The sequence below is a fragment of the Mesocricetus auratus genome, unplaced genomic scaffold (assembly GCF_017639785.1).
Source record: "Mesocricetus auratus isolate SY011 unplaced genomic scaffold, BCM_Maur_2.0 Super-Scaffold_2245, whole genome shotgun sequence".
NCBI classification, from domain to species: domain Eukaryota; kingdom Metazoa; phylum Chordata; class Mammalia; order Rodentia; family Cricetidae; genus Mesocricetus; species Mesocricetus auratus.
Window position 1 is genome coordinate 9,145,632 of NW_024429180.1, and position 25,377 is coordinate 9,171,008.

Below are 25,377 nucleotides of genomic sequence, written 5' to 3' on the forward strand. Positions count from 1 at the left end.
GCCTGCAGCTGGTAAACACCTTCAGCAAAGTGGCAGTTGTATCCCACGTTGGGATGCTGCTGCCAGTATTCAGAGTGCATCTCTCCATGTTCCCTGACCTAGCTCAAAAACTCTCAAAGACACAATCAGATGTGTGTTTCTGTAGCGACTCCAAATCCTATAATGTTGACAATCAAGATTAGCAATCCAGGTATCCCTAGGAGATTGATCCAAGTCTCAAGCTGAGGCATAGAGTAGCCTGTGTGTGTCTGTCCTTCTGCATACTATATCTGTTACGGTTTAAAGTTCTTTGGCTATTTCATCCTCAGGTAAGGATGAAATAAAGGAAACCAAATGTCAGAAAACTCCTGTTTTTCACTGATGCAAAGTCTTAGACACCAGCTAAAACTCTCTCAGAAATCTAGTCTGGCTTGCTACCTGAACAGTACAGAGGCCATTGTGAAGGGAACATGGTGAACTGCAGCAAAGAATGAGCGAGACTGGTCTAGCGAGGCAGGTAGGAGCAAATCCAGACCTTCCAATGACTTGTCAGCTGTGGCTATAGACTCAGGTTTCATTCACATGGTGACAGAGTGCTCCTGAGTGGGCCAGGGGCAAGAATAACACTCATTCCTTCAAAGGATATTTAGAACTGCTCCTACATTCTATGTGGCTGCATGCCAGTTTGGAAAAGTGGGCACATTACAGATACAGGCATGCTTGTTTTGAAGCATTGCAAAGATGTAGAAAATCAGCAAATATTTAGAGTCATCTATGAGTGCACAGAATGGCATGAAATCTGACTTTACAAAGATATGAAATGTGGATAGGCCTTAAGAAATGTCTGCTACTTTGTATGTAATGCGATGCCTCGGTCAAATTCTTTATTGTAGCAAAAGTCAAACATAAAATGATACAGCAGACCAGCCAAACTAATTTACATAAAACACAATGGAAAGTGGTGGAGAAGTGCACAGTTTTGGAAAATGATCACTCCAGGAATGCTGCCAAGGTAAGTGCCAGTGGATATCGATTATATAGACCTGTCATGGATTGGTTTAACCAGACGTTCTGAAAATTGAATTGGACTTTTCTTCCTGAAACGATGTTTTTGAAGCTCTGCCAAATGCAATTGATCGCTCCCCACCCAGTCAGAGTTTTGCACTTAATCCTTAGACGTTTATAATGTTGGGCATAGGAAATTCTTTTTCTGTGCCCAGAGCAAACTGATTACATTCCATCATTTTACATGACAATTTCCCTCACTTTATAAATATTGCATATTATGAAATAGTGGATGTCTTATATGCAATGCGGTGTGAAAATTGATTATCCATTGTTGAGAGGAAAGAGCAAAGACTATTGTAAGACGTATAAGTGAGATGAGTTTATAATTTTTCATCCAACCCTAGAAACGTTTTAGACTGAATTGAGTAGTTTGTTTTCTCTTGTCTAGCAGGTTAAAATTGCAGATGCCCCAAGTAAGATGGTCCATTTAATTATCCCATGCATACTGTGAGTTATGTAAAAGCAAATGAAATGTTGGTGACAGTAAGGATTTGCTTAGGAGACAGGAATCAGAACTAAGCTTCACAATTAGAGTATACTTATCACGTTGCAGAGTGGAATACAGAAGGAACTGGAGATTAAGGAGAACTCTTGTAGTAAAAATAGCAGCCAGCATCTTACAGGTGACTGGAGGCTGGTCATGTATAATCTTTGACTCTATTGAAAGTCTCAAGTACATAAGCGATGATGAGTGAAGCGTAGTCATGGTCCTGTGACATGGGAGTGAGTATGTAAATAACGCCACCGCTATAGTAAGGATGAGTAACGACCATAAACTGACAGTTCTCATATAGTTCAGGAAGAAAAATGTGCTAATCCAGGTATGTCTGAAAAAGAAATGGATAGTACCAGTGGGAATAGGAGGACAGATGAAAATGGAGGGTGTTTTAAAAATAGAATTGGCAAATCCAAGGTGTTTGTAGGTAACAGCTTTTCCAAGATATGGGACCTCATCAGCAGTGCTTCTGAGATTCCAAAATGTGTCCTCCTCTGATCATCGGGCACCCCAGTAATATTTCACAAGCTCTCAATGGAAACCGAATTTAGAAAGTCAGACAGAGCAATCTGAAATTGAAAATCTTCACAGTAATAAACTGGGTCAGATGATAAAATTCTTGCCCTCCTTATCAGGCTTAATAAATTAGTTCTTTCCCCATTATCATGTGTATGCCATTTAGTCATATGCTAAAGAGATTACCTTGTCATTTGAAGTGTAAAACTGACCCAGAAAGAAGAAAGGAAATAAAAGTACAGAAAAGACTGGTTTAAGCCTCCGGTCATCCTTTGTCAAGCATGGGTGTCACTAGCCCTCGAGACCCTGCTAATCGCTGCTTCTGCTGCTTCTCTCTCTGCTTGATTGTTTGTCCTCATGCTGGCTTGGGTAGTGAAAGTGACCTCACTTGCCTTACTACTCCACAGTTGTTTTTTCTCTCAAATCATGTTGTTTGTGGAATGCTGAAATCATATTCTCGCCCTGTCCTCTCTGACCTGTTACCTTAACACCGGCTCTCCACCGGAACCAGAACCTTGTTGTTCTGGGTAGGCTGGCTAACCAGTGCTTAGGGATCCACATGCTTCACTCCCATCACCAGTGTTACAGGTGGCCATGCCCAGCTTCTTACAAGGATGCTGGGGATTCTCCGGCATTCAACGGGTGTGATATTAATTGGATGTGCCCAAGAGAGGAACAGGAAAGTAGCAGGCATGAATGAACAGAATATATTTACAAAATGGGTGTACCTTGATTTTAGGGATATCTATATTGCAGACGAAGCGAACCATCTATTTTCAAAGGTTTTTGATGATGTCAGATTTTTCACAAGGCATCTTTTCTTCATCATAGTCTTCAAACATTTAATAGTTTCTTCTCTGAACCTGCTGCTTTCTCTCTTAACTCATACTTATTTCAAGTTCTTTCCAGCACTCTCTGAAATGAAAGGGAAAGACAGAGTATTACCAGGCAAGACCATTTAACTATCGCTCTCTAGAGAGGGTCTGTGTTGGGCACTTGTGTATATTCAAGGTTGTGCTTGTGTGCCTGTTGTAGATACAGTCATGGACTTGGAGTCACCCTGGGGTTCACCCATGAACCAGAACGGCTTGTGAAAAGTCAGTCTTATCTCATTCACTCTCAGCAGCTTAGAAGTTTATCTCCCCTTTAACAGGAGTGATGCCTGCTTCTCACGGCTTGACAGCCTGCTAATGGCAGAAGAGACCTAGTGGCAGGATTGATTTTACATGGTTTATTCTGCCCCCCCCCCGAGATCTCTGAGGAGTTTAGTAGCTTCCAGATGACACAGACAATAAGCAGAAGAGCTAGGGTTCAAAGCTGTTTACTTCTTTTTGATGCCCAAGACTCACACCAAATATATAACCATTGTACCCTATTCATCTTTAAAAGAAGTGTCTTATAAGATCGAGTAAACCTATTAGCTTTTCATACTTGTTTGTTGTTGCTAGGACTGGTAGGAAAGTTCTTAGCCAAATGGAAAATTATTTTATTTAAATAAATGCTAATCATGAAATTCAATGCTTTGAGACTGTGGCAAACTTTCCTTTTTATAGTTGATTTATCAATTGCTTTTATGCAGCCTCATTTAAAGTCAGCTGCATCTTGCTTTTTTATAAATTTGGTCAAATGGAGTAAAGGAAAAAAAGTCTAATAATATTTCTAAACTACAAAGGAACTGGATCTTGTGTTGCCTCAGAGTCCAAATATGCTTGATATAAAAAATAACACAGGAAAAAGAAGATTAGCATTATGCATGAGCACTTAGCATATTTTATCTTGAATTTTCACTGATAAAAGTCAGGCTAATGCTTTTCTAGACTCCTTTTCCCAGTTGGTTTCATGTATTCAACTTCAAAATTAACTATATCCACATAGATATCCATATATTTCTATTTAAAAAGATCTAATGGACTAGGCTGAAGTTTCATTGAATGTATTTTCTTTCATAAAAACAGCATTCAGGGTAAAAATCACAAAATTTAAACTATTTAACTGGTTTTATATTTCCCTTTTACATTAGTAACTTGTCCTTTAGGTTTACAAATGAGAACCAAAACAGTAGCGCACATATGCAGGATGGAATATATAGCAATGGACCAAACCACATAGACTTAATGAGATACTTCATATATAATGATAGACCAAACCCCATAGCTTTAGTGGGAGACATTTTACTTCCATATAGCTAAGAATTTATGTTTTTGTTTTATCTGAAAGCATTTATGTATTTATTTGGTGAGCTTAGGTACATATTTGCTACACAGAGAACTTTTAATGTGGAGCTTAACAGTATTCAGTTGTGACCATTATTTGTCCCTTTAATATTGCATCAAAGGTTTAAATGAACCCACATCTATGCATGTGTGTGTGTGCAAGATTTTCTGTCCCCTTAGAGTTGCTTCAAAATAGAGTCCTTAAATTTAAGTCATGAAAGAAAACCCTCTTGACAAAGACAAATGATGCTCAGATTCTGGCATTGTAGAGTCACCTTTTATTCTCTCCATAGGGAAGTAATTGTGTTGATATTGAGGTGTCAATGATAAAAACAGGTCTGTTCTTCTAAGAGTGCAATTTAATAATTGCCATCCCTGCCATTATGGGGACAGTGATGCACTTAGTGCTGTGTTTCCTCCAATAAGGTTAAGGGCACATTATATGTCGAAAAGTGGCGCTTTCGAAATTGCAAAAAATGTTCGTGTTCTTTTGAAGGCACTTTATCAATGGTATTGATTTGACCCAGAAACTGGGTTTACTAATGACTGCTTTGCTAAGTACATGTCATGGTTAAGTTTCCGAACCAGCAATTTACAAATGAGTAGGTTGTGCATGGATCAACACTTGTTCCAGAAAACTGTGTCTAACATGTGCTTACTAAAATGCCGCTTACATAAATTGGTGAAAAACTGTTTGTGGAAGCATTTATTGTGTTATTTCTGACACTATTTTTGACATACTTCAAAACTTGTGCTGTTATTATGAAAAATGGTAGTTATGAACATTACCCTTTTCTTAGATGTTAGCCTAAGTATTTGGTCTTTATCTTTAGGAAAATATTTCATTTCCAAAATGTGAAAATAAGTTTTAATCTAGTAGTACAAAACAATGGAATACTGACTATTTAATGTAAGATAAGTTCACATTTATAACACACTTTCTTCTTTAATGCCTCATGTTAACTATATACAGATGTCAATTTTTCTATGAAGCACTTTTATTTGAAGATGTAATCCTAATATAGGATTATTAGTTGTCCCGCGCTACCGTCTCGCCAGCAAGAACGACGCAGAACACTCGGATCCTTCTGCAGTAAAGCTTTAATGCATCTTGAGAGATAGATGATCAGCTTCTTAGAGGGAGACCCCAAGCTAAGAAACCCAGCCCCTTATATAAGCCTAGGAGCTCCGAGTGAGATGTGTAGAGCCGGGATTGGTGGTTTGCACATCACCCCAGATGACGTCACGGGAGAGGCACAGTTTAAACGGTTAACTCCAACTGACAGCGACAGTTAACTTCAACTGACAGCGACAGTTAACTCCAACTGACAGCGACAGTTAACTCCAACTGACAGCGACAGTTAACTCCAACTGACAGTGGATGTCAGCGCCATCTTCTAACGGCAATAGCGATAGCGAGGCGGCTCCTCACATCTCCCCCTATTCATTTATTTTTTGAAGCAATAGGACACCCACAACTTTGGAGTGGAGATAGAGGTCAAATCCCCATGTGCAAATTCGGAACATGTACAAAGCTCCTCTCCAGGGTCTTATCCCCAGAGGAAGTCCTGACCAGTCCGATGTCTTTTTTCTGGGGGAAGGAGATCATGACATAGAACCTTCATGCAAGATGACTTATCTCCCAGGAGAAAGTCGTTATACCGCAGACCTCTCCTGTGCAGTGCTTAGCCTTGCAACTCCTTGGGCTGCTGAAGCCTACCCACTCTATCCCGTGCAATGAGACTAGCCTCGTGGGGTGCAAGAGCTGGGAGGCCAGCGACCTATTGCTTTAACATGGTTAACCAAATGTCAGGGGATGCTCCGTGTTCTAAGGCAGCAAGTGCTTGTGCCACCACCACTTTCTCTCTTTTGTTTGGGCTCTGAGCGTACACACCATCCAAAGCATCAACACTATTCCACAGCAGAGAACTAGGCTAAATGATCCTACCCCCACCCATTCCTTAAAATAAGAAAATGCAGATGAAATCCAGGAGGAGAGGTCTTCCATCAGAGAAAAGATCCAGATGCGTCGAATTCACTTGCAGGATCGCCATTCTCAACTCACGGAGTGTCTGCTCAAACTCAAAAGTCCAATTCTGTAATAAATGTTGAGACAGAGCTTTTGACAGGTTAGCTGCTCTTGTAAAATTCTCATATTGTACTAAGTGACACAAAGGCCAGGCAACTTTGTTCACATCCCAATTTGGCCATCTGCCACAATATATCCAATTGTTCCTGAACCAAATTAATCTGTTGGTTTACCAACATCAGGCCTCCTTGTATCTGAGAATTGGCAGTGGCCTGTTTATCTAGGACCATGGTCACAGTGGCCTATAGTTCATTAATGGTTTGAGTTGTCTGCACAGTGGCAGAAAGTGCAAGGGCCAGGCGGTAACCGAAGCAGTAACCGCGGCGGTGGCTATCAGGCCCACAATAATAGCAGAGATCCCAAAAATCTCGCTTTTCCCTAAACAAACTCAAATTACTTGGCGCCTCAACAGGAGCTGGAATAAATCGAGGCATGCGCATTACCAAAGCAAAAGGGTGCTTAATAGCATCCCAGCATAATGCATAAAAACAATTCTAAGCAGAACAATTTATTTCTTTCTGATTCTTACCTAAGGTATCATTACTCACAACCCAAATAAAGGGCAGCTGAATAATTAGTTCTCTTAAAAGGGTATACTTAACATTGGAGGAGGACCAATCAGATGATCCAGAGCTCTGTCCCTCACTCAGACTGTTGCCTAATGCCCCTTTCCAATCAAAAGTAATCTGTCCCTTCTCACTATCATAGGAGAAAGATCAGTACAGCTTCCATTAATTCAAAAGGATTAGCATTAGATCTTTCTGGATCCATATGAATAAAATTATCCTTTAATGAAGAAATCACAGTAAAGCACAAGCTTCCTACTAATGACAAGGTTCTCTCATCCTGAAAACTCTGTATCTGAGGATCTAAAGGCAAAAAGGCAAGCCCCAACTCTCTATTATTTGTGAAAAATCTAGGGAACACCTGGGCATTCTGCATCACTGGCATCGGTAGGGGAAGGTAGACATGATGGCCCACCGTAACTCTCCCATCATACTAGGAACCATCATCCCGAGTAGGAGAGTCTTCATCACCCACTTGGCCTCCATCCTTCTTATTCTGGAGTTGTGAAGGAGCTCTTCGAGTGAGTCTTTCAGGGATCCACAGGGGGTTTTCTTCCTCCTGTGGAAAAACACACACAGCTCCCCTGGATCTTATAAGAATAGGATCCGGGCCTTTCCAGAGATCAGTCAAGACATCTTTCCATTTTACCATTTCTTTTGGCCTATCAGGCTCTAAACTGTGGCGATCAGCCGCAGTGTGGCCTTGGGCATCACAGTTCAAGAAATTAAGGGTAAAAAGTGCCATGGATACAGCAACTCTTGGTACCGAGGGTAGAACATCCTCAATACTCCCCTTTTGTTTAATCAGATATGATTTGAGTGTACGATGGGCACGTTCCACAATGCCCTGTCCTTGAGGGTTATAAGGTAGGCCAGTTAGATGGGTAACATCCATTTGCCGACAAAACTGTCGGAATTTTTGAGAGGTATATGCTGGTCCATTGTCTGTTTTTAAAATTCTGGGTTTTCCCCAAGCACTCCAGGCCTCAAGGCAATGTTGAATCACATATGAGGCCTTTTCCCCTGTTAGGGGTGTGGCAAACATTACGCCAGAACAGGTGTCAACAGAAACATGAACATATTGAAGCCTTCCAAAAGAGGGAATATGAGTAACATCCATCTGCCACATCTGCAATGGTCTAATGCCACGTGGGTTTATTCCCATGTGGGGAGTAGGTAAGAATTCGCAGCAATTCTGGCATTGAGTAACAATTTCCCTAGCCTCTTTCCTGGATAGAGCAAAACGACGGCGCAAGGTCTCAGCCGTCACATGAAAGCGCTTATGGAATTCTTTTGCTGCTTGTGCATGGGTAGACAAGGCAGCGGCCACCAGCTTTGTAGCCTTGTCCGCTAAGTCATTCCCTAAGGACATGGGACCTGGGAGTCCAGAATGTGCTCGGACATGGGTAATGAAAACAGGAAATCTCCTATTTAACAAGGCAGCTTGTATCTTCTGAAAGATGTTAGCAACTCTGCTGGAGGATCTTATTATTCCAGCTATCTCAAGGAGATTAACTGCATTAACCACATAAGAGGAATCTGATACAATATTGAGGGGTCCTGGAAAAGCCTCAAGAACCTCCAGTACTATCAGACATTCTACAACTTGAGGTGAAGTTTCATTATATTGTTTAGATATAACCCTATCCTTGACCACATAAGCTCCCATACCAGTTTTTGATCCATCAGTGTACACCACAGTCCCATCTGGGAGTGGGTCTTTAGCTGTCACTTGTGGAAACACTATAGCCTGGTTTAGGGCAAACTGTAAAATTGGATGCTTTGGAAAATGATTATCAATTTGTCCTGAAAAGGAAGTAACTAAAACTGCCCAATCACTAGATGTGGCTGCCAAGGTCTGAACTTGTGCAGCAGTATAAGGCACAATCAAGGAATCAGGATCCCTGCCAAAATGTGTAACAGCTGCTTTTATTCCGCGAAGCGCAGAGCTGTGCAACAGCATCAGGGTACCAGTCAATAATCTTAGCAGGGGAAGCATTTGGATGAATCCAAAGTAATGGTCCATGTTGCCACAGGACTGCAGTTGGCAATTGAGCTGTCTTAAAAACACACAGATTAAAAGGTAGTGACTCCTCAATTCGTTGTAATTGTGCTTCCTGTAAGGCCTCTTCCACCATCTGTAAGGCTCGGTGGGCGGCAGGGGTAAATTTTCTGGGTGAGGAGATATGAGGCTCACCCTCCAGGAGATCGAAGAGGGGTTTTAGATCAGCAGATGGAATTTTTAAAAAGGGCCTCAACCAATTTATATCTCCCAGAAGTTTCTGAAAATCATTTAATGTTTGTAAGTGGTCTTTGCGAATTTCTATTTTCTGAGGAACTATATTTTTGGGAGTAATCTTTGAGCCCAAAAAGAGGCCTGTATCTGCAATTTGAACCTTTTCTGAGGCAATCTCTAATCCCCACTGTTTTAATTCAGCCACCAGCATGGGAAAAGCCTTTTGTAAAACATCTAACTCTTTGTGACAAATAAGAATATCGTCCATATAATGGATAACGATTAAAGATGTAAATTGCTTCCTAATTGGCTCCAAAGCCTCCTGCACATATAGCTGACATATTGTTGGGCTATTGGCCATGCCTTGCGGCAGTACCTTCCACTGAAATCTCTTGTCTGGTTCCATATGATTAAGAGAAGGGATAGTGAAGGCAAACCTTGGTCTATCCCGTGGGTAAAGTGGAATAGAGAAGAAACAATCCTTAATATCTATAATAATAAGCTTCCAATCTTGAGGAAGTGCAGAAAGCAAAGGAAGGCCTCTTTGAACAGGGCCAAAAAGATGCATCTGATTGTTAATGGCCCGCAGGTCGTGGAGTAATCTCCACTTCCCAGATTTCTTCTTAATAACAAAAATTGGTGTATTCCATGGGGAGGTAGAAGGCTCTAGATGCCCCAGCCGTTCCTGTTCTTGCACTAATCTTGTGACAGCCTCTAATTTTTCAGAGGATAGAGGCCATTGAGAGACCCATAACGGCTCCTCTGTTTTCCATGGTATGGGTCGTGAAGCCTCAACGGCCCCTAAATAAAACCCAGTCCTTTTCTACCCCGATTTCCGTGTTGTGTAATGGGTTTTATTCTGCCTTGTTCTTGCCTACCCAAGCCTCTACCATTTGTATACCCCATCTTTGCCATAATGGCTGATGCCTGGGGGAGTATTCATTAGTTAGGGTCATGCCCATGGCTTGTAACACATCTCGTCCCCATAAATTTACAGGGAGTGGCAACACATAGGGGGTAAAACATCCCTGTTTGCCTTCAGCATCCCGCCAGGTTAAGGCTGAGGCACTGATGGCAGGAGAGGACTGGTATCCAAGACCTTGTAGAGAATGAGATGAAACAACAGTGGGCCAAGACTTCGGCCACCAATGGAGTGAAATAATGCTTTTGTCTGCTCCCGTATCCATTATCCCTTCAAATTCTTTTCCATTAATTAACAATTTTATTGTAGGTCTCTCATTTAGGGGTATAGCCAGATAGGCTGAATCACTTCCAGAAGATCCCATAGCCCTTTTTTGTAAAGTGTAGGTTTCTCCATCCCCGAGGGAGGGCAGCAACACCAGTTGTGCAATTCTATCTCCCTGCTTTATAGAAAATACACCCCGAGGGCTAGAACAGAGAACTTGAATCTCCTCTTTATGATACGGGTCAACAATTCCAGGATATATAATGAGTCCCTGTAAAGTTAAGGAGCCACGGCCCAGAATAAGCCCAATGGTGGCAGGGGGCAAAGGTCCAGGGAATGGACTGGGACCGGTTGAACATTCATTTGGGGCATGAGTAAGAAGTCGGAGGCGGCACGCAAGTCCATTCCGGAGGTTCCTCGGAAACCTCTACTTCCTCTTGATTGCTTTTCTGAAATTGGTTCCCATATTTCTGAGGGCCCTGGGACCATGGGCCCCGTGACCCGTTTTTTGATTGGGGTACCTTGGATTCTTCAATAGGGGGCAGAAGCCTCCCTTTTACATCCCGGACTGACCTGCATTCGCTAGCCCTATGATAACCTTTACCACAACGATAGCAAAGCTTCGATTCTCTTGTTCTTTCAGGGGCTTGACAATCTTTCTTAAGGTGCCCCATTCTCCCACAATTAAAACAAGCTTTTCGATTAGATAAATCTCTATACCTGTGCGTTTGTAAAATGGCGGCAGCTAGTCCTGCATTGGTTAGGGGTCCCCCAGCTCCCTGCACACTCTGAGCCAATCTTGTAAACCTTTGCTTTTGCGAGGGCGATAGCCGCTCGACATTCCTGGGTTGCTTGTTCATAGACAAGTTGCTCAATCAGGGGCATAGCTTGTTCTGAATCACCAAAGATGCGACTGGCGGCCTCTGTCATTCTGGCCACAAAGTCTGAAAATGGCTCTTGGGGTCCTTGGACAATCTTTGTAAGGTGTCCACTGGACTCTCCCCTTTTTGTGAGGGCCTTCCATGCTTTAATAGCGGCGGCCGACACCTGACCATAGACGCCCCAGATGTAGTTGGTTTGATTAAGGGCATGTTGACCCTGACCTGTCAGCATTTCAAATGTCCACTGCCTCTGATTCTCATCTTCAGCCGTGGCATTAACTCTAGCTTGTGCCTGGGCTGCATCATACCAGAGAGCCTTCCATTCCATGTATTGTCCCATGTTGGGAAGCACTGCTTTCACTGTCGTTTGCCAGTCAGTGGGAGTCATGGCAAAATTAGCAAGCCTTTCCACCTGTAATGTGGTAAAGTTAGCATTGACCCCATAATTACGAACGGATTCGGCCAATTCTTTAATTTGATTGTAATCTACGGGGGTATGTACTCTTCCGCCTTCCACATTCTCGAATACTGGAAAAGCCATTTGTATTTTTCTCCGTTCCTCTAAAGGTAAAAAGGAGTCAGTACCAGTATTCAGCCGAAGCTCATACTGGCGGAGGCGCTGAGGAGCGTGAGCCCGCCGGATTTATAGGCGGTGGCCTCACATTCATTTTTGTTTTCAGTGGCCGGTGTCTATCAGGGTGATATCTTTTTCCTCATACCGTGCCACCTCCTCCTCTAGACCACCTTCTTCGCTAGAATCCAGAGTGTCAGAATCAGAATTATCTAGCTCCAAGGCTTCTAGCTCTACTGCAGGGTATAGACTAGATTCTGGCTTTTTCTTTTTCTTAGATTTGTTAAGGGGTGAATGATCACTCCCTTCTTTCTCTCCCCCTTTCTTAACTTCCTGGGGAGGGCCTTTTTCTTAGACATGTCTTTCCTTTTGCGAGCTCCCATTCTCTCACTCCGTTCAGTTTCTGACATGCTATCCTGAACTTCCTCTAAGGTTCCCTGACTTTCTATTATAGCAGGGTGACAGGCCTCATCCTCCAAGCAGTTTTTAACTAGCTTCCAAATGGCTTTGGTACCTAAGTGGAGATCTCCTTCTGCATACTTCCTGTCTAGTTCTTTACCTAGCTTGTTCCATGAGGCCACAGTGAGGGACCCGGAACAAGCATACCATGGTGCCACTCTATCTACCTCCTTCACAAAATTTTGAAGTGTTCGTGGTGCAATTTTAAGATCTCTTTGTTTTAGCACAGTCTGTAGGGCTGTAACCACTGACTGTGACAACCCCATCGCGCTGAGCAGCTTATCTAAAAACGGCGCTCAACTCCGTTACCAGACTGACAGCACCAGACTGACAGCACCAGATGGACAGCGCCAGACTGACAGCACCAGACGGACAGCGCCAGATGGACAGCGCCAGACGGACAGCGCCAGACGGACAGCGCCGTTCTGTCAGCACCAGCCACGATGAAGGAGAAGGACAAACAGGACTAGCACCAAAGCCTCCACTGACCCGTCCCACGGTGATGACAAACTAAGGCCAAAGTCGAGAAAAGGGTTGTTCAGGATAAAGCATACCTCTCTGAACCTACGTCCCTGCAGTTCTGAATCCGCCCCGTCTTCCGAGGGGTCTCCCGCGGCGCCGGCGATGTTGAAGAGTTCCCGGGTTTCGGCACCAGATGTCCCGCGCTACCGTCTCGCCAGCAAGAACGACGCAGAACACTCGGATCCTTCTGCAGTAAAGCTTTAATGCATCTTGAGAGATAGATGATCAGCTTCTTAGAGGGAGACCCCAAGCTAAGAAACCCAGCCCCTTATATAAGCCTAGGAGCTCCGAGTGAGATGTGTAGAGCCGGGATTGGTGGTTTGCACATCACCCCAGATGACGTCACGGGAGAGGCACAGTTTAAACGGTTAACTCCAACTGACAGCGACAGTTAACTTCAACTGACAGCGACAGTTAACTCCAACTGACAGCGACAGTTAACTCCAACTGACAGCGACAGTTAACTCCAACTGACAGTGGATGTCAGCGCCATCTTCTAACGGCAATAGCGATAGCGAGGGCGGCTCCTCACAATTAGTGGCTATAAATTTATTGTGTCCTGTCTCAATAAACTGGCTGCATTTAATACAGTTTCAGAAAGCAAATGTGTACACTTCTGCTTGTTGTCTAGAACTGAAAATTAAAGAAGGAGGAACATGGAATTTTCTGTAAGATTGTGTCTTCTAGGAATGTAGCGGCTACACCCAAAAAGTTTCACCAACAAAACTACCTGAACATGATCCAAACAGAAGGAACAACAAGCACACTCATGCAGAAAGAGAAAGCTTAAGAGGTCTCAACCCTAGACAAGGACCTACAGACAACTAAGGAATGCTCAGAGCCCAAGAAATACACTTCTTTTATAGAACAGCATACCAAGTGATTAGCCAACACCAAATGGGTTGCTGTGAAAATATACATGGAGCAACATTATACAAATCGAACAGGTTACAGATATATCATATATATTGCTGATATATATCACATATCACATACATATATATGCTATATATGTTGAATAAGAAAAATAGGCCATGAACTTGAAAACAAGGAAGGGAATATTGAATTTTTGAAGGAAGGAAAGAGAAGGGGGGAAAGATATAATTGCATGATAATCTCCAAAAAAAAGGAATTGTTTTTAAGAGTGGAATTGGCGCAGACACTGTGAAGATCTGGAGATTTTACCTACTTGTCAGCTAACACAATCAATTTGATAAAGTTCATGGAAGCTGTCAGAAGATGCAAGACTCTTGCATCAAAGAAAAAAGACTTGATTACTTCCGGGAAAACAGTACCCAGAATATCATTTCAACCACTTCCTACAGTCCTAACCTAATATGTGATGCAAGAGAGCCAGGCATCTCTCTTTTCAGAAGTGTTCAGGGTTACTAGAGAAGAGGTGGGCATCAAGCAGCTCTGACTTTTGCTCCATTTCTTATGCAATCACCTTTGAGGAAATAAGCTTCTACCCTGGGACACCAGTGCTTTTCTGTAAGAATAATGGAAACTTGAACCATCCAGAGGACTTTACCCCAGCAAACTGTTTGCCAAGAGTTTCTAAATGCAGATTTTTTTCAGTTGTGTTCACAGATCTGTGTCTGTGAAAGAGAAATGGATCTGAATCAAGTTCAGAAATTTATGTCAATCCCCCAATTAGTTCAAATTTCATTAGTTAATTTAGGAAACTAAAAGAAGAGGGTGGGATTGCTAAAACTTTACAGTAGTTTTTTTCTTTTCCTTTGTCATTCATTTATGTATTCAGCAATTTAGCAAATAGCATTCATATGATACATTCTCATATTGCAAATATACGTAAGGGGATATCAAACTCCAATTACAGACATTTTGTTTCAGCTTACTGATTACTTTCCAGGGGGCCCTTGTGTTCCATTGTCTATGACATGCAGAATGATCACTCTTGACTGAGGCCCTTGAAAGCTAAAATGAGCTCTGTCAGCATTGTACTGTGATTGATACCCCCTTAAAATGTGATTGTAATAAGGGAGTCTTAAAATATACTTCCTCTGGGTGACTAATTTTGTTAATATCTGACATCTCTTCTAAGAATACATTTCCAGATGCCACCAGAGTCTGTTTCATTCTTGGTTTTCTATTTAGGATTACTTAATAAAGAATTCTATTCAGTGGAGGCTGTAATCACTTATGATTACAATAAAGGGAGTTAGAGCATATAATTAGGAAATGTCCAGCTATTGTATTCTCACAATTTAATGTTATCAGCCAAACTTCTTCATTTTCTCAAGTTATACTTTGTGAGTTTCTATGATGTTTAATCATTTGTAACACCAAACTGATATTTCTTTGATTTTCATATTTAGCACTTACTTGAACAACCCTATTAAGTAATAATTTGTGACCCTACATTTTTCTTCCTAAAGTATAAAATATGACGAACTTCCTCAAATTTGTGTAGATGTAAACCCACCATGGCACTGCGGGTTTGAGTCATCCACAGGACCCTTCCCACATGCATCTTCCTGGTGTTATCCAGAAGGGAACCCCATCTCCTTGTAACTGTTGGTTTGTTTTGTTTCTGTGCTATCGTTTTCTCTGTAAAGAAGCTACATACAGATGAAGCATGTTGTATTGTGTGTATATTGTTTATATACCCTTAATGAAAAGTACCCAACAGAAGCTATTTAATGAAGGAAAGATTCATGATGGCTCATTTTCCTAGAATTTGAGTACATCAGACAGAGAGGACACCTTAGTGGAAGCTTGTGGCATGGAGTTACTTCTTGGCACCTAACATGAAGTGGAGAGTGTAGGGTGGGACCAATCAGAGCTACAAGCTTGACATAGCTGGGGACCACGTGTGCAAACACACAAGGTTCTGGGCGATAAACATAAAAGTCATTAACAGTCTTTTGTGTCTGAATTCTTTTATTTTGCTTTTGAGACCCCCTCCATTTGCTGGCATGCATTGGTTGTTTATTCCCTTTTAGCTCTGAGTAGCATTCCAGTATGTACATCTATTTTTCCTTGAGTAGTTTGATGAGTATTTTTCTTGCCTTTGTTTCTCAGCTATCATGAATACAGATGCTGTGCATATTCATGTAGAAGCCTCTGAATAAACATTTGTTTTCATATTTTGCTAGTGTTAGTGGTTATGGTTAGTGGTTATGGCTACTAATCCACTAATTTTCTCATACTGGCTCTACCAGTTTGTGTTCTTAACAGCAGTGCATGAAGGTCTTTGATGACATTGGATGTTACCAGTCTTTCCATTTTACCAGTCAGTGGGTGGCTTTTCATTTAAAGCTCTGAATTATCTTTATATTTTTATTAACATTGTTATTGTGCATAGTTTTGCACTACAATGTATTATTTCTTATATATATATGTATATATATATTGTTTTTCTAAGATTATTCACATACATCTTTCCGTGTACGTGGTTTCTTTGGTGAGACGTCTATTCAAACCTTTTGATGTTTTTTCCCCTAGAATGTGTTGTTATCTGATTCCTGAGGCGTATGAATTCCTTGTGTGTTCTGGAGATGAATTGTTCATAAGATGCATCTTTCACGCTTATCTTTTCTTATTATGTGTCCTGTCCTTAATGTTATCTTTTGAAGAAGAAAAGTTATTGATTTTGATCAGTTTTTTTAATTTCTAAAATTGTAACTCGTTTGGTAGACCAGAATATTTGGACATCACCTACATTTCTCTTCTGTTTGTGGCTCTTGGATTCTTCAGGTTTCAGCTCCCATGTTGCAGACGCTGTATATGGACATCCATAATATTCACTCTGGTGACAATTCCCACTGCTGCCAGGGGTACAAATTCTGCCTCTTACTGACACAATGTTTAAAAGGGCTAATTGTATAGGATTCTCAGATTTCACCTTTGATCCATCTTCACTTTTTTTTCTGATTCCCAGAGAGAAAATTGTCTGCTTATGGTGTCTGTAGTGGAGCTGCATTGTAACACTCAAGGAAACAAACATTTTTTATTTAAATTAGAAACATGCATGCTTCACATGTCAACCCCAGCTCTCTCTCCCTCGCCTCCTACCCCGCCTTCCTTACCAGGCCCACCCAATTCCCTACTCCTTTCCCCAGGGAGGGTGAGGCCCTCCACGGAGGATCTCCAGAGTCTGTCATTTCATCTGGGGCAGGGCCTAGGCCCTCCCCCATGTGTCCAGGCTGAGAGAGCATCCCCTTCAATGAACTTTCAATTCACATTTGTTCTATTGATCTTTCCCCATCTGCAAAAATTACATATTTGGAAGAAAGTTCATAATGGAGAAGAGTAAAAATTTAAGTGCTTAATATGTACACTGTTCTAATTTTATCATTGCATATATCTCGCCAAAATGTATTCATCAAAAACAACAAAAAAATCTAGGAGGAAGTGTGTATCAGAGAAAATACAAAAATCGTATCTTATAAAATGATTAAAACAGATATTTAAATTGACATGATTACATCAACCATGAAAATTGTAAAGGTTCCCTGTTTTGATTCTTGTGGTTCCTTTTTTAACTCCAGGGAAAGTTTTTATTGATAGTAAAAAAATTAATCTATTTTCTATGCAATCCTCCTGTTCCCTATGCTATTGATATAGATTTGATGTTAATGATTTCAACTGTTCCTAAATATGACTTCTTTAATTTTTAAATGTCATTATTATTTAGGAATTTTGTGTATGTATACAATGTGTTTTGATGAAGTCTACCTCCATTCTCTCTCTTATCATCCCCCTCTGTCTCCTCCACAGCTGCTCCCTCCTAACTACACGGCCTTTTACTTTTTTTTCCATGAATCACTAAGTCCATTTATCATTGCTATACACTATGTGCATGGGTCTAGGATCATCTACTAGAACAAGAGTCAGTTTCTGGAGGCTATATCCCTGAAGAAAGTACATTCCCCTTACCTCAACAGCCATCAATCACCAATAATGGCTAAATAATTAAATTCTTCAAGTACTTAAATTTTGTGTCCTAAGCACTTTTGCCACCATTGTTAGATACTCCATGAACCTTTTTTTCACACACAAAGGAGAGATCACTGCTTAGCTTGAAGTCAGTATGAATGAGATGGAAACAATTTATTTGCTGTATATTGTAATCTCAGAAATGAAAGGACAGACCTCATCTAGGAGTTGGGTTTCATCTCTCTTTGGAGAGGAAAAAAAGTTGCTTTGGAAATACACTATTATCCAAAATAGTATAGAACACTAAGAACGCCATTTAATTAGGACATCATTGCAGGGTAGAGCAACAGACAGATTCCATTATTGGCTGCTGTTTAACATCAATTTCCTTCTCCTCTTTGGTTTAATAGCTGGTGGTTATTTTCTGATGAAATCTGTGCGATAGGCATAGAACTGAGTTGTAGAATTTTCACAAAACACACCTGATTAAAAAAAATATATATATATTTTACTCTCTTAGGCATTTCAGAAAAGCCAAATTATTTCAAGGTCTCCTATGATAGCATACAAATGTGGAGACGGACGAGTGATAGGATTGGGACGAGCCGCTTTGCTGAGGAAGCCAACTCAGAGGAATTCCGGGTTCAGAGAGGGAAACTACAGGTTGGCAGCAGTGCCCCCAACCCTCATCACCTCCTAATGTCTCCTTAAAGCCAATTCAGCTAGGGCGTTCCTTAAAGTGATCTTAGGGACAGTCCAACTCTTTCGTTAAGTCCACGGCGCAAGTGCTCCGCCCTGTTTTTGTGAGTTATGGCCCTTTATTGAGAGCCCAAGGGCACAAGTCCTGACTAATTCATCCCTTGTGGTCCTTCTCCCGAAGCACGTTACAATTGCCTACAACGTCTGCCTTATGGTTCTCGAATTCAAATTATGTCACCAGATTTTGTTTTCTGATTCATTTCTGCTTCTTCTTAATCATGAACAGAACATAGAATGTATTTTTGGGGTGTCGGACTGTCTTTGCATTGAACTTCAGAGATGTACATGTAACTAATAGAGATCTTAGCGTTGTCCGCCAGACCTAAATCACCGGCACAAAAGGGTTGCAGAGAACTGTCGCTGATAAATATGCTTTATGCTAGGACATGCTAGGCTGTGGCTTTTAAAGCGTTATTTAAAACTGAGAGTTGTCTTATGGCCGTGTATTGTCAGCTTCATCAGTTGTTATTTATTGCATCTGTTCTGAGCCAGCAGTGGGTGGTTATCGCGGGATAATTTTTTTTTCTCAAGCCTGCTTCCTTCTATTTAGGTTATTGAAACTTCAAATATGGGTTTTGGATTTATAACTCCATTTTTATGACTGGAAGGATTTTCATTAAAAAATGAAATAACATGTGTTGGAGGGTTGATCTTAACACTAAGAATTTAAAATAAATAATGGCGGTCTTGGCATTTCTGTGATTTTTTTTTTCAGATGAACAGAGTACGTGATATATGCCGCAGTAGTAATTAAGAACATGAGGTCACGGAGTTGAGAGGGAGCGGGGAAACTCTGGAGGTTTGTAGCGAGGGGAGGGTGTGACAGAGATTATATACACACACAGTGCATAAAATTTCAAAAGTAATAAAGTAAATGTTTAAGACATTTTTTAAAAAAGGACAAAGCCAGAAATATCCGGTTTTATGATTTGTTTTTGAGCCTGAACAGCACAGAAATTTATTTATTAAGTTTGGAAATGTTTATTTTCTAGCAGCCTTCTACCTCGCTTACCTGCTACAGAATTACTTAACACCACTCAGCGATTGCCCCCACATATCTAACGACCTGAGCAGTGGGGGCCCGCAGACATTCCTCGGCTGTAGTGCGGGAGCTCCAGACTGGAAAGCTGCGGGGATCGATCCGGCTAGCGAAAGTTCAAGAAGAGAGTGGCTCGGTGGGTGCAGCAGCAGACCTCAGCATAGCCTGGGTCGGAATTCCTGGAGGACATGATGCTGGCACCCGCAGGCAGGGCTTTCAGTGACAACCGCGGTGTGAGCTGCCCGCAGACTGTGCTTCTGCCCGTTTTACAGCGTGCCACCTAAGTGGATTCATGAGAAAAGAACACCAGGTCTTGCCTCCTCCATTCGCAGAGCATCAAGCTCTCTGGACACTGGGTAAACTCTATCACAGATTTTATATGGAATTTTATCATAGCGTTGCATGGATCTCTCTGGAAGTAGCACGGAACCACCCGTATCAAGATTTCCAGCAGAGATTTCAATGATGAATAGTATTTCCAACAGACACATATGAATCCGAATTCCTTATCTGGTTTTGTGCAGCTATGACAAAATACTTGTGACTGAGAAAATTAAGAACAACGCAAACTTGTAATCGCACAGCTTCGGGGCTGTGGAATCTGATATTCAAGTGTGGCCAGGTTTGTTGGTCTGGAGAGGCCTGTGTTCTCACAAGGCTCGGGCAAGGGATGCCTCAGCATTGCTTACAGCCTCTTTCTAAGGCCTAAATCACATTCACAAAGAGAAGCCCTAATGGATTACAGCACACCTGAAAGACATCTTTTCCCTTACTCCTCTTTAAAATCTTCATAATTTTTTAAGTTAAAAAGTAATATATTTTTTCAACTATTTGAGAAATTCATAGATTCACGCAAAATATTTTCATCATTTTACCACCCCAGTCTTCCACCTAGCTCTACTGGGCTCCACTATGGAGTCCCTACCTCCCCAATTTCTTGTCTTTCAAAAAAAATACCTTATATAACCCACTGCATCTAGTTTGTGGCATTGATATTGTCATCAGAGTGGTGCCATCCCCCGGAGTATATTCAGTCTACCAGAAGCCACATCCTTAATGAAAACCCTCTACCTTTCCCCAAAGGCATCAACAGCCCGTACGTTCTGAACCATGTGTGGGGCCTACTGAGCCTCTCTCCCTTATGTTCCACTATCGCCTGGCTCGATCTTCTGTACCTACTGAGCCTCTCTCCCTTATGTTCCACTATCGCCTGGCTCGATCTTCTGCACCTACTGAGCCTCTCTCCCTTATGTTCCACTATCGCCTGGCTCGATCTTCTGTACCTACTGAGCCTCTCTCCCTTATGTTCCACTATCGCCTGGCTCGATCTTCTGCACCTACTGAGCCTCTCTCCCTTATGTTCCACTATCGCCTGGCTCGATCTTCTGCACCTACTGAGCCTCTCTCCCTTATGTTCCACTATCGCCTGGCTCGATCTTCTGCACCTACTGAGCCTCTCTCCCTTATGTTCCACTATCGCCTGGCTCGATCTTCTGCATGCAGCCATAGCTGCTGCGAGCTCGAGAGTCCAGTGGTCCTGCCATAATCTGTTTCAATGGTGTCCGTTGGTAATATTTGAAATTTTGATGCTGCAGATTTAAGCCATGGTGAAGTCGGTATCCCAGTCTTACAATCTCTTCTGGCCCTGGAATCACAGTAGGTGGAACCCAGTTTATCTCAGGATTCATTTGTGAGACACTGACGTACTTTCACAAGTGGAAGGGAGTAATCCAAACATACTTTACCATTAATCAATGTAACTCTCTAAGAAGGGAGTGTTATGAGAAAGGCAGAAGAGAGTAATTTTTGTCTCTAGGAAAACAGAAACGTTAAGAAGCAAAGGCTTGTCTTTGCCAGACAGACAAAGGGGAGAGGGAGAGGGGGGAAGAGAGGAGGGAGAATGAGGTAGGGGGTAGGAGGGAAGGGGAGACAGGAGAGAGAAAAAGAAGTAGGGAGAAGGGGAGAGGGGAGAGAGGATTTCTATCCTCCCCTTTAAGGTCCAGGAAGAACTGGAGTACAGAGCTACTGACTCAACTGGCACTTCATATTTCCTTAATTCCAGAAGTTACTTTTTGGAGCTATCCTCCCTTCCCATGCATCATTGTCTGCATATTTTTAAACCACGTAATCTCAGGGATCCGTCCTCTCTGAATAGTTCAACTCAGTACCTCTTTCTGAATATTTCAACTCAGTACCTGTCAGGTATTCCTTGTCTTGGGTAGCATTGACCTAACAATTTTCTAGGGAAACAGGGGCTGAGCTTGGGATGGGACCCAGGACTTTGTGCCTCCCAGTTAAGGCTCTGCCAATGGGCTACATCCTCTGAATTGGAATGTCAGACCGAGAGAATGTCAGATTCCTTCTAAACAAATAGAAAGTTCAAGGAAGCCTGCACTTGGCAAAGTGGAAGGTATAAGGTACTACACTGTGACTGTACACTGTGGCTGACAGTTACATAAAGGTTCTAAGGGATGTCAACTCTTCTTCATAAACTCAAGTCTGAAAAGAAGAGCTTCCAGAGGAAGCCCGTGATAAGAGTTTGGGTGTATCGGATTCAGCTGGTCATGAGTGGCCAGCGCTTACTTCGTGCACAGGAACAGATATGGAGAACCATGAACAAAAAAGGCAGGGGGGGGGGAACCAAAGACAACACAAATGGAGAGTTTGCCTTTAAGCAACGGTTTTGAATGCTGAGTTTTGAGGAGCATGGTTGTAGGTATGCTGGGAAAATGGAATCAAAACAGTAGTTTCAATACTTACCCCAAGAAAAAGATTAAAGAGTAACATGGCAAAGGGTAAGTCAGCTTTTATTTTTATTTTATTTTATTATTTTTTTTGGCAAATACCTTTTTTGGTACAAATCAGGAAAGGATTGAGCCATTGGTTTACACAGACTGCACATGTGAAAACAAGGGTCTAGAGCACCCTGAAGTCAAGTTCTCTCTGGCCTTGCATCACACGATGAGGTATAGTTCAAATCCAGAGCTTGGCCCAGGTTTAACATTAACTGCTTGCTCGAGGCAAGCATCCATGTGTCACTTCTGAATTTTGATTAACTTCATGTCAAGAGATTGAGTAGTCTCTTGAATCTAAAGACCCCCTTGCAGGCTGCAAGATTTACAACTTCTGAGGGCAACATAACAGTAGACAAGTTAGTAATGCTATTGATGGCAGTCAATGTGTTCTGGGAAAATAAACATCAATCTACTAAGTAGGGTGACAGCATGAGGTGCCAGAAGACTGTAACAATAGTCTTAACAGTAAGAAAATGCAATTTCCCCTGCTGTGTTTTATGCCTAGCTTTATACGACTACTACATTATACAAATTAATATTTAATGCCGTTCAACATCACGCTTGTCAAGGAGTAGTAAAGGATATAAAGTGTTGCAAAATCCCACATCTTTCTGTTTGACAGAGGGTAATGTGGTTCATTTCCCTGTTTTTCTTTGCAGCTGCAGGGAGCTCCAGCTGGAATCCTCACCATCAAGGAATTCCCTCTTGCAGCACACACTGTTATGGAGAGGTGAGCCAGGGGAAGCAGGGTACCACCAAGTCAAGTGTGTTCAGATTGGATCTCTTGGACTATCTGCTGGTTCTGTGTGTGCTGAAATGCAAGGTTAACGTCATGCCTTTAAACACAAGTCTGTGTCATTTTTTTTCTTATCCAAATTGACTCCAAGACATATGTTTTCAAAGAATGGAGAATAATACGACCAAGCAATACTTTGCTAGTTTTGTGTTCCCTCGCCTGACAGCCTGGTTTCTTGCCGTTAGGGACAGGAATGTGGACAGATAGAGGAAAGAAAATGACGCATCTCATAAACCCAAGGGGAAGATGGTACTGTCTCACAGGCAGTTGATCCTTCGGGGGAAGAAAGTACATTCATTCCAGTTTTTAAGCTCTCTGGGGGGGGGTTGGGAACTGACATCTCCTTTGTTATTTGTCTTGATTTGAATCCGACTTAGCTTTCTCACATTGTGAACGAGCTTTTGCTTAGTAAAACCGTGCTGCCATGTGTTGGATAAAATGGGGACATGACTGGATACGGCCAGTGAAAGCAAAATGAAGCACAGACGTTGCCGTGCCCCTGCTGGTCTACATCAATCCTCCTTCCCGTGTGTTTTGCTCAAGCCGTCAGGGCCTATTGCCATCGTTCGTGCATATCTAGCTACAAGAGTTTCCTTCAGAAGTACATATCGATTCCTTTTATCTTTCCTGTTAAAATGCTTGTTCACTCTGTCTCTTTTCCTCTGCTGAGAACATTGCTGTGGCAATTTTAGGTCTGGTTGCTGTATAGTGATGGTATTTGCCGTCACTAACCAGATCTCTGTGTTTACAGGGCACTGACACCAATCACTGAGGAAGGGGGCTGTGATCAACACTAAAAACTTTGCTCCTCTCTGCAGGACAGATGAGGTCCTTTTATTAGACCAGGATATCTGGGATCTTCTTTAACACTCTTCCTTTCCTCATATCCCAAAGTGGAAAACCAGGTAGATATAGCACCATATCCTTAACCTCATGAGTGACCACCTCCAGGGACACCCCACACCTTTGAAATTTACTGCTCTTCTGACTCAGTGACTTTAATGTTGGTGACATCCTTTGGCATCAGTCCAGAAATGCCATACTGTATCAGAGGGCAGAAGAGAACAGTAAACTGTCAGGGAGCAGAGTCAGTGATGCTCTCTGCTGCTTAATGCAGAGCGACCCTCTAAATAAGTCACATTTAGATACTCCATACCCATGGTCACTTCTGAGCCAGAAATAAAAATTCTGAACGTGGATGTCAGTGAGGAAGCCTCAGCAATCTGTGGAGCCTCTGGTATTTATCCCTGGCATATGAATGGATTTTGGGAGCCCATTCCATGTGGAGGGATGCTCTCTCAGCCTGGACACATAGGGGGTTGGATTGGGAAGGTGTGGGATGGAGGGGGAGTTATGGAGTGAGAGGGATCTGGGACTGACATATGAAGCAGGATTGTTTCTAATCAGAAAAAAAATCTCTGTGGTTCTCATAGACCAAGATGAGTATTTTCTCATAGATTTTAAAAATCTAAATTACATGAAAATTTCTAGTAATTTTTCTGTTGCTGTGATAAAATACCAGTTAGTTGAAGAAATGTCTTATTGTTTAAAGTTCCAGAAGGATATGGTTGATCATGGCAGTGAAGACACGGGAACATGTGGGGAAGGCGTGATGACAGGAACCGGAAGCAGGGGGTAAAAACTGGAACTGGGGTTATATGCAGGTGCAGCTCCTGTCCCCAGTGACATATTTCCTTCAGCTAGGCTCATTCTCTTATAGGTCCCGTGACCTTCGCAGTGCCACCAGTTGGGGACCAAATGCTCAAACACGGGACCAAATGCTCAAACACGCGAGCCTGTGGGAGCCTTTCTCGTCAATGCACTCAGTTGTAACCACCATCTGAATTGAAGTGTTTTGAAACTTTTCTTTTTAATTTCAAGCTTGTTTCACATGTCAATCCCAGCTCCCTCTCCCTTCCCTCCTTCCCCACCCTCCCACCAGCTCCCCCAGGCCCCCACCCAAGCCCCACTCCATTCCCCAGGGAGGGTGAGACCATCCATGTTTTGAAACTTTATGAAGACCTTTTCAACATTTTATAAAACAACAAATTTAGTCTTACTGGTCTTGTTTCTGATATGAAATCTTGAGTTTTTGACTTGCCCTGATAACACATGCATATTTGCATAGTAGATGGGATTTTAGATTATTAAAGTCATCGTGAAAAACTATGTGGGAGTTTATATTTATATATTAAACAACAAGAATGTCTACTACTTTCTATCTGTAGGAAATGAATTCAATATCTCCAGATAGTACTTGCATTCCTGTGTTTGTTGTCATGCTATTCATATTAGTGAAAATGT

General features: G+C 42.0%; 1 long non-coding RNA gene across 1 annotated transcript in view; it reads left to right on the forward strand.

Moving 5' to 3' along the window:
* LOC121137410 overlaps positions 1 to 23,031 on the forward strand; it is a 30,956-nt gene extending 7,925 nt beyond the window's left edge. The window contains exon 3 of the long non-coding RNA XR_005874645.1: positions 22,937 to 23,031. This is a non-coding gene — a long non-coding RNA (uncharacterized LOC121137410). The remainder of the gene's footprint in view (positions 1 to 22,936) is intronic.
* Positions 23,032 to 25,377: the final 2,346 nt, after the last annotated feature.